Source organism: Palaemon carinicauda, chromosome 3 (assembly GCF_036898095.1).
Source record: "Palaemon carinicauda isolate YSFRI2023 chromosome 3, ASM3689809v2, whole genome shotgun sequence".
NCBI lineage: Eukaryota > Metazoa > Arthropoda > Malacostraca > Decapoda > Palaemonidae > Palaemon > Palaemon carinicauda.
In genome coordinates this window covers 144217768-144227137 of record NC_090727.1, presented here as the reverse complement: position 1 = coordinate 144227137, position 9370 = coordinate 144217768, and positions in this window count along the sequence as shown.

Below are 9370 nucleotides of genomic sequence, written 5' to 3'. Positions count from 1 at the left end.
GCTAAAAAGGCGAATATCTAGAACCAAATGATTGATACATCGTTCGCTCTGGCTTTTCGATATGCAAGAGAAGACGAGTTGACTGGGGTTTGTTTGTTTTTTCCTGTTTGTTTTCTCTTATGGAATTTTTGCAATGTGCATTATGTGAACTGAAAGCGGGTTTATTTCTTATTTTATGAGTTAATTGAATCTGTTCAATAGCAGTTGTATTATATCACCTGTATATTGGTTATAAAGTGATAAAACTTAAAAAAAAATCATTACTCTTAATTGTGATCACAACCACTATAGGACCCTCACCTTATTGTGGTGTTATGGAACTATTACTGATACCTATAATCACCATTGCAGTGAAGACTAAGTAATAAATGAAAAAGGCTGATTTACATGTAATCAATTGAGGTTGGCCTTCGCAATTCCAAAGAAACATCAACGATGTAACTTCTCTTGCTATATTGATGATGTCATTGAGTATTAAAATTATAGTTGTTTTGAGTGACGAAACGACGCGAGGAAAGTTGATGTCATCCGACCAAGGTAATTCTTTGTTTTAAATCAGTTAATATCTAAAGCAGGTATGAGGAATTATCGTATGCATTATTGGATTGAGAGGAGTATTTTGAATCGGCATACATCTATCATCAATGAGATCCTAAGTTGAACGCTATAACTCCAATTCAGGCATATAATTCATATAATGATGATGCTAATGATATCTGTGGGGAATGTTGAGTGTAAAATAATGAAAAAGAATAACAAAAAAACAAAATTCTTCGTAAATTAATATATACATTTTATCACGATGCCTTTATAGATATATGAATGTTTGCGTAAGTTTCTAACAATTAAATACCATGGGTCGAAATGGGTGTAATTTAAGCTGAAAAAGAAAAGTTATATTTCTGCACGATGTTGTTACTTTCGATACAAAATACTATTTGAAACCTCAGCGTTGTTATTATAATTGATTAATCGATTTGAGCTTCAAGTAAAACCTATCATAATAATTACGATCTTGCGTTATAAAATATTAATTTGAAAAAGCAATATTGACTAAATAAATGTCTTAGAGAGCTGTAGATTACGAATATCAGTTGTTTAGTTAATAATTATTTCCAAATCGATTAATAATAAATATGATTCCCTCCCCATGTTCAATATATCTCTAACAATGATAAGTATAATTGATTGATAATATATAATAAGCATATTGTTTAACCAACATAATAGTCTTTTGTATTGCTAGTCAAATATGTGATTAATTGATTGTAAATCATAATATAGCCATGAAATGTAAATATATTATAGTAAAAACTGATATAATGACTTAATAGTATTATGACAATGAGATCGTCAGTGAGAATCTTAACGAAATCATTCACACCAATAAATTCTTTGAATTGCACCATAATACCAAATTCCACCTCAAAATGTCTCTTGCTCACCTGCGAGGGTAATCAAAGATGTATGAGACGAAGCCCTTCTTCCGGATGTTGCAGTGGCTGAGGGTCATTGCCATATGCAGCGGCAAAGTTGCTTTGGATGTCCAAGATTCTCTTCGAAGTTGCTGTCGACGTCGTCTTCTCTTGAGGCACTCCGGGAAGGACTCCCGTCTCTCGGGATCCTCAAGGAGTGTAGCTGGTGTGCTTGTGGTTGGTTCGGAGGAAGGATTGAAACTGCATAGATTGCCGATGCAAGGGAGGGGCTTTCCTGAAAGGGGAGACAGTGAGAGAGAGTGAGCTGCATTTTGTAGGGGTTGGGTGGGGATGTTGAGAGGGCTAGAGAGAGAGAGAGAGCCTTGTGGGAACTAAAGGAAGAGGGGGAAAAGGAACTCCCCCACCCCAAGTGCAGTGTCACTAAACAGCCATGATTTATGCACCGGCCCACAACAAAACAGGGAGTGGGTTCTCATTGCATATGAATAGGCCGTGGGCCCCTTTTGCCAAACAAGCCTAGTCAGGCAAGTTTGTGAATTTTGACACTTGGGCTGCATTGATGAACAACCTGTGTGAAAAATGGATCTCGAGCGATGGACCTATAAAGGAGTCGCGGAGGTCGATGCATTGCCATGAGGAGGCCTCGGGACGGCTGCAAGGGCAGGAAGGGATGTGGCAAAAGGGATGGGCTACCGTCAATCTGCATATGCCATTTGTTAATCTATTATGATCTGAACATTCCTGTCGGAGCCGAGGAACAATTGAAATGACTATGTGACGATGTCTTTTGTTTTTCCTTTTGATTCTGTAACATTCCGCAACAATTCTTTGGTAATGAAATAAGACCTGGTATTGACGAAATAAGTTGAAATGCGGTGGGAGAAAGAATGGAGGTAGGTTTTTGTGTCGGGAAGGGGACGGTGACAAACAATGCAGGTAGAAGCGACAATGCAACCGACGGCTGGAGATGTTGCTAGAGATAAAACTTTGACGAGGCTTAAATATTCGTTGCGAAAAGTAGTTAGGAGTAAAGTGATTAAATATTGCCTATCGTAGGAAATGTTGCATAAGATTAAGAAAACAAAAATAAAGAAAAATTTAGGACGTTACCATCACCTCGAGGTATTCCCATACGCTTGAAGTAAAAGGAAACCGTAAAATACCAACAAGATGGTAAAAAAGGAACCCTACATATAGCGTTTACCGCTATGGGAAAGTGTCACAGAATGCAGAATAATGCAGGTAACCTTTTTGTTGCAAGTCTTTGCAATTCAAGGGCAATGCACATGAATGCAACCACTGCAACCTGGGCCCTTTTTGTTCCCTTGTTTCTGAATCTTACGCCCTTACCCGAGAAGAAATGCCCTCAGCGTAAAACCCCATCGTTTTTTATACCTTTCTTTCTTCCTTTCTTTTTCGCCCTAACCGTGAGAATCACAATAGGCAAGGTGAAGGTACGAACTGATTTCCTCCAGAGGTAAGGTGTAGCAAAATAGTTTGGGAAGACCATACCGGATGTCTTCATATATCCTTTTTCAATCTGTTAGAGAGAGAGAGAGAGAGAGAGAGAGAGAGAGAGAGAGAGAGAGGGAGAGAGAGAGAGAGAGAGAGAGAGAGAGAGAGAGAGAGAGAGAGAGTGAGAGAGAGAACTTAGAATGTTTTTTCGTCACAAATGACTTATAAGTAAGAAAGGAGAGAGAGAGAGAGAGAGAGAGAGAGAGAGAGAGAGAGAGAGAGAGAGAGAGAGAGAGAGAACTTAGGATGGCTTTTCGTCACAACTGACTTATAAGAAAGAAAGAAGCGTGAGAGAGAGAGAGAGAGAGAGAGGGAGAGAGAGAGAGAGAGAGAGAGAGAGAGAGAAAGAGAGAGAGAGAGAGAGAGAGAGAGAGAGAGAGAGAGAGAGAGAGAGAGAGAGAGAGAGAACTTGGAATTTTTTTTTCGACACAAATGTCTTATACGAAAGACAGAAGCGTATGTTTCATAAAATTGTAAACGAAGTAAAGAGTTTTTAATTATTTCTTTGTCAGAAAAACGTCAGCTCTGACCTCATTTTTGTTATATTTACTAACCAAGGCAGGTAATATTACGCATAAAGGTAGTTTGAATACCATAAGTCTCACTGTCTAGGCTTGGTAGTCTTATTAAGGGGTTTCCAATGAAAGTTATGAAGTGTGTAAAAAGGAATAGAATCACCAGCAATGATAGGTTATAGCAACAGAATATTAGATGATTATGATTAATAACTAAACAATAGGTTATCCCGAAGTGGCTGTTCTTATTCTTATAAAGAAATCACTGTTCTCCTGCAGTTTATCTAGCATTATTTGTAAACGTTATTTAAGCTAAAGTAATTATCCTTTCCTGATCCAATGCTCTACAGTTAGGTTAAGCAACAGTGAAATATTAAAAGGTAAACATTTATTAAAGCAGTTGGTACAACTGAACTGTTCCCCCCTGAGTTATAATGCGGATTTATGATATATTAATTGTTGGATTATAAGGTATGGTTAAACATGACATCAAGGACTCTACCCTTAGCAAATATATTTAACTGTAATGAAGTATTGTCATGGGTCAAGGAAACTTTGATATGAAGTTACGTAATTTTGTGGTGACTTTTATGAAATTAAATGCTTCAGGTTGAGCGCGTATTACTAAAACGCAAGTAAATTGTTAGACTTTTTTTTTATATTTATTTTTCTTTGTAATATATGATTTTTCCCAACTGTCTGAGTGTTCTCGTAGTTCACCAGAATTATCATACTCATGATTAATACGTATTTACATCAGATTTACTCATGAAGGTTATGTATGGAATGGAGTGTCTTGACTGTCATCTGGCTTTTGTACTTTTCACTTGATTCGACATCTGATCAATACCTTCATTTATACCCTTTTGTCAGTATTTCTTCAAGCAGTATATGAGTTATAACCAGGGCTGCTCCCATCTTTTCTCTATTGATAAAGGAAAAAAGCGAGTATTTTTTTAATGTTCTTCTGTCTTTGCTTCCATAATTACCTTGTAAAAGGGATTTGGTGTATGTTGATTACAAACATTCTGACTTCTTTATAACACATAAATTTATTCATTTTGTTTTCTACATTGATATCATGCTATGTATTTATTAGATATATTTTTCATTTCTTTTCTATTTTTTTGCTTAGATGATGTAGAGTTTGCAGACATATACAACATGTTATGGTGAGGAGAAGGATGCCTTCTGTAACTTAACAAGAGTCTGTGCTGTTAAGTAAAAAAATATTAAAGTTCAGGGGTGACCTGAGAATGCTGTTGTTCAAGTGAGGAACACAGAAATGCATATCTATGCCTGTATCCATAAATATGCCTTCTTCAGCATGTAAGGGATATGCAGCAACGCTGAAAGCTATGGCAGCATTGGCTGGGAGAACAATCGAACTGCCTTAGCTTCTCTTTTATATCTTTCACTACTTGTGTGAATTGCTTTTTTAAAGTTGGTCTTCGTTTTTAGTCGTGTTGCTATTGAAAAAGCAGCGTTTGACAGTTTTCACAGCTCTTAAAAGAAAAGAGATTTGGAAAAGGGTAATGTTTATAAAGATTTCATGAAAACAGATATTTACATAAACACGGCGTATTTGCAATTACTCGTTATTACTAACTACGATAACGTTTGCTATATCTAATTCCATCAGAAAAGTTAAGATATGTTGTGTATGGACAATGACATGGATATTATTTTTCCCTTTGCCCAATAGCTTTTTCTCTTAAGTAAGGGTAATGCCAAATGCGTAGCCTTCCTGTTCACAACAGTTATCAAAAGGTGAGGTTGCTAGCTCTCGCCCTTTTTTTAACTACATATGACATTTAATGGTACTTGTTTATATCTGGGTTCACTAGTGGCACTGGACAGGGATCAAACCACATTTAACCTAGTTTTCTGCGCTGAGTTAGCACGCCACGCATTAAAACAGACACAACAGGGTGGGACGTGGTAGACCAAGAGAAACGTGGCTGATGACAATGCAAACGGAGGTTGGAACCTAGATTCAGGTTGGGTTTAGAGAGAGATGGCACAGAAGGAGACATATGCATCTCGTGGTTGCCAGAGAATTATGATAAGGTAAATAGATAGATAGACGTGTTTATACACATACATGCACGGTCTAGGGCATACATGTATGTATCGAAGGATTTGGATGAGACGTGGTGTTTCCTTAAAAACCAAAGTGGCAATGTTTGCAAAGATTGTTGAACCACCTCTCCTTTATGAAAGTGATTGGTGTATGTTCAATGCGAAAATTTCAAAGCTTTATTGCTAAAATTTAACGTCGTATTTATGACGTAATAAGAGTGGAAAAATTGAGAACTTTGGAGATTCATAGTAGCTGTAAGAGGTTTATCAGTATAGGGAGCATACATTAGAGGCTTTTGAGATGGTTTGGTCATATGGAAGGAATGGAGGACGATAACTTGGGGGAGAGCATAATAAAAGTATTAAGAACGGTTAAAAGAGGAAGATCTAGAAAGTTTTGGATACATTATGTGAGAGATATTAGAAAAACCGTGAATGGCTCAATGTGTGTGAATGAGTTCGGTGCCCTGCTGTTGAATCTTCATTGCACTGTAGGTATTTTAAACAGATTACCTTGTGGACCCTTTTTTTTGTGTTAGAAGTTGAATATAACTACGATTTGGTTATTTGTCGGCTGTCAACCATGTTATGTGAAATGGTATAGGCAACATATTAATATACTGTACAATACTGTATAGGCTGCATACTAATATACTGTACAATACTTGGAGATCTGTCTTCTAGCAGAGAATACCAAGACATCGATTCACAGTAAAATCAGGACCTTTTAGACACATTCCGTTAAATCTCATCGTACTTATGTTTACATACTTTTAGATTGCTAAAATTAAGTAAGCAACTTTGCTAATTTAAGCTATAAATTAGGTACACGGTGCTTAAAAAGTGCTTGATGCATATCAAGATAAGGTGGATTTTCACTAGAATTCATGTGTTACAAAATTATGTTCTCAGTAACCTTTCAATATACTGACTGAAGAATTCATTAGAAATATATCGGTACATACCAGAATGGCATCAGTCATTCCAATTACAGTGCAAAGTTTCTTCGTCCACGCGATGCTAATATCATTTCAATCCTTCAGTATTCCAGAGTAGGATTCTGTTTTCTGGAAACAGACTCTGTTCTGGCATCAAATATTTCTGTATACTGGTCGCAGTTGTCTATCTTTCACGCATTTTCCTGCAGCATATGTGTTTGAAATTAAGTTTATTGAATCTTTACTCAGGCATTTTCATTTTAGTTGCGTCAGCCTGATCCGTTTTTAAGATATATGAAATCCCATCATTTTGTCAAAATTCGCATGAAGATGAGAGTTTCAAATCCTTTATCCTCTATGAGCATCTTTTGTATTCCTGGTTATGAGTCCATTTCTTGAATTTGTAGGAACTCCACGTGAACTGAGTGTTTCAATATGTGAAACGTTTGCATGTAACTAAATCATTGTGTGTCATCGATTGACTATTGGTTCTCATCGTTAGGAAGTTATTTTCAGGGAATAAAGAATGTTGCCAAATGATTCACGGGTGTTTAAATGACATAGCTAGGAGACAGGACAATGTCATATACCATATATATATATATATATATATATATATATATATATATATATATATATACATACACATACATACATACATACATACATACATACATACATACAGACAGAGAGAGAGAGAGAGAGAGCTTTCATGAAGAGCTGTTCACTAGTTTTAAATTATTTATTATTTTTTGACACTTGTTAATCAAGTCTATAATACTATTAATTCAGTAATAAGCCGAATAATAATGGTATGAATTTAATCTTTAAGAGATTTTACCACGACGATTTTGCCAAAAAATAGCGTACTGAATGATTAAATGACCCAAAATTAGAGCAAATATATCATTTATAAAGGAATCGATTAACCCATAACTTGCCTCAACAAACGTAAGCTAGGGTTACCTTTGATGATGAAGATCTAGAGTCAGAAGGTAGGCAAGAAGAATATACTACAATTTTGACAAAAGAATGGACAAAGTAGCTAACTCAGTCTGACAAAAAGCTCATGTGAATTTTCTCTTATCGCCTTCAAAGAAAAGAAAACCAAACAGTAGGGTGCTGGACCAAGCTAAGTAATTCTTTTCATATGTGTTTTATAGCACTGTATATGTCTCTACAAGAGATTTGTTCATGGTCTAATGAAATAATGGTTGATGTGAACAGAAATGAACCCTTTCATTGTAAAGAATAAATCCCATCTCGTGTATAAATTGAAGTAAGAAATATCACTTAATGCGCTGTACAAAGTTTTCCCCGTTTGTAAACTGTCAATATCTTATATACAGTCTATATATATATATATATATATATATATATATATATATATATATATATATATATATATATATATATATATATATATATGTGTGTGTGTGTGTGTGTGTGTGCACGGATTTACGTGTATATACATACATATATATAAACAGTATATATACATACATACACTGTTAAAAAATTCCTGTAATAACGGTAAAAAACCTGTGGTAAACCTTGCCAGGCATTTGTCGTTTTAAAAACGTATATATTGACGTACATGAGTGATATTACGGTCACCAACCCGTAAAAGATAATAACAAAGTATATTTTTACGGAGAATCAACGATTAAAATTGTTTTTCTTTAACTGTGTATGTACTTTATATGCATGTAGGTATGTATGTTTAGGCTTGCAAGGTGCTCCGAAGATTCATTATTCTTCCCAGCTTCCCAAATATCGCGACTACTTCATTTCCACAAGTAATGAATAGAAAATCGCCTTGATCTCATCAAAGTGAAGATGTATCAACCACGGACACCAAAGACTGAAAATTCCAAGTAACACCGCTTGATATATGGAAGTCGTTTTTTTTTCTCCCTTTCCCTCGCCTGCATACCTGTGTTGCAACCTCAAAGGGGGAAAAGGGAAGGTACCATAAAAAAACTAATAAAAATGCGAGCACATAAAAAAAAAGAAAGGACGAGAGATGCAGTCGCTATAGAAAGTTTTCTATGGAGGGAACAGGTTTTGAAGGTGCAAAATGGATGACTTTTTTATCTTTCGTATTCATGTTTACAGCATATGGTTGCTTAGTTTGCAACTACTAAAGTCCGCTGGTGTGCCTTTTCTGGGGCGCTTCATGGATTATTTATCTTTTTAGTCTTTTGTCCTTCTTTTATCTATGAAATCATCCTGTTTCCCTTTGCCTTTTGTATTTTGAGGAAATTTATTGTGTTGTAATCTCTATCTTCCAGAGTAAAAGTAATAGGTTAGCTAATAGGAGGATGAATTGAAAGAATATAGATGACATTAGAAGAATCTCGGGAAGAGAAAAATAAGGTTATGGAAGAGGGATATCGAAAGAAAAGAGATTAAGTTATGGGAGATAAGCATAAGCATGTTAATGGGAAGGTTAATGTGATTTTGGAAAAGAAAAAATGAGATAAAGCGCTTAAGAGGGGATTAGTCTGATGTTTTTATAAACACATAATTAAGGCGATTACCTTCTACTAGAGCCTATTGTTTATTGCAATTCACAACAGAATTATGAAGTATATTAATTCACTACATAATCGCACAAGTATATCTACATTTGTGTACAGATACGCAACCTCAGAAAGTCATGCGTGCACGTAACCATGTCTTATAAGGCCATTTAAGGTTGCATTGCTTGTTGAACGCAAACTGAGCCCATCTTGGTGGCATTTGGTACATGGTGAAAACACAAGATCATTTGATGCGTTTGTGTTTTATGATCTATGCAAGGTATTAGATTGTGATTAATGATGCATAATTGTGCCTTTTGTGTTAATGTAACCTTTGGACTGAAGTTTTACAATTGACG